Here is a 1,668-nt window from a genome sequence, read left to right as displayed (position 1 = left end):
TTTTACTGTGAGGGTGGACGTTGCGCGCCGCGAGCCGCGAGCCATTTCTGCTCCTCCTCCTCGCCCTTGCCGTCATCGTCTCCTCGCCCTTGCCATCATCGTCTCGCCGTACCTCCTCTTCACCGTTGTACCTCGTCTCGCCATACCTCTTTTTCGCCGTCGCACCTCGTCTTATCATTTGTTTTGGTAATTATATTTATGAATTTTTTGTTATTGTAATTGAAGATGAATTTGGGGATTTTTTATTATTGTAATTGCATATGAGTTTTGTTAATGAAAAAGGAAGAATTTTAGTTTTGAGTTTTGTTGATGGTTTTGAGTTTTGATTGTTCTCATTTTCTGAGTTCTAGGTGGTAGTGGTGGTGGTGGGTTCAGAGTTTTGTTGTTCTTTTTATGATTTCATTATCATTGTTGTTGTTGTTCTTTTTCTTATATTTCTTCTTATAATTCCATTATCCATTGTTCTTCTTCTTCTTCTGATGATGATAACCATGATGATAATGGTGGTGGTGGTGGTGGATCTTGGTTCAAGTTGGGTTTTTGTTCTGCTTCTGGTTGATTTTGGTTGATTTTGGAGAAGTTCTAATGATGATGATAATGATCATGATGATAATGGTGGTGGGTTCTAGTTCAACTTGGGTTTCAGTTCTGTTTTTGGTTGATTTTGGGAAAGAATGGAGAAAGATATTTTCGTTCCAATGACGATTTTAAAACTTAGTTAAACCTTCGGGATCATTTTATAGCAAAAAAAAAAGGCCGGAGGCGAAATAAATTTTTAGCCCCTACCTTAGGGACCAAAATCGTACTTAACCCTAAATATTATGATACACCTGTTATGGATCGTGTATACGCTATAACTTGACCCCGAACATTACAAATCAACAATTAATATTGATATCGCGTGAATTGTTTCTAACATCTTTGTTTCTTATTATTAATTAGCAAGGTTGCGAGAATCGAATCGGTCAATGAATCAATAAAATTACTGGTTTAATGGTTTCAGTGGTCTAATCGAAATTCAATTGGAATTTAACTAGTTTAATTAAATATAAAATAAAAATATTAAAAATTTAATATATAATTTTAAATATTTAAATTCAATAATTTCTAAACTAATAAAATTTACAATTTCACAATTTCACATAATTAAAAGTTCACAAACAACTTCAAACATAAAAATTTATAACTAAAAAAAAATCAAAACCCACATAAATAACAAACATATAATGTTATATTACCCAAAAAAACATTAACAAACAAATTTTCAACTAATCAAGGCACATCACAAATTATTATCAAATGCACTACTGAAAGTGTTCCAATCCTCCAGAAGAATCTGATTGGGATTTTTGAACAACATTTTTTTGTGGTTGTTGATCACTTTATGATTGTTCCTTATTCAACATACAACAAAAAAAATGACCCTCAACAAAATCATTCAATTTAACCATTATTTCAAAAAATAAGCAACTCAAAATAAACAAATATTCAGCAGAATCATTTAATTCAACCATTATTTAAAAAATTAGCAACTTAAAAAATCAGTTAATTGAAGTAGCTCAGAAGTTGCAGCGTTTACCGGCAACGAGAGAGGAAGAAAAATGGCGTCGATAGAAGAATAGAAAGTGACGATGATGAAAGAATGGAAATTGAGCTCTCTCAGAGAGA

The sequence above is a fragment of the Arachis duranensis genome, chromosome 1, assembly GCF_000817695.3.
Source record: "Arachis duranensis cultivar V14167 chromosome 1, aradu.V14167.gnm2.J7QH, whole genome shotgun sequence".
NCBI lineage: Eukaryota > Viridiplantae > Streptophyta > Magnoliopsida > Fabales > Fabaceae > Arachis > Arachis duranensis.
Note: the sequence above shows the minus strand (reverse complement) of the source record.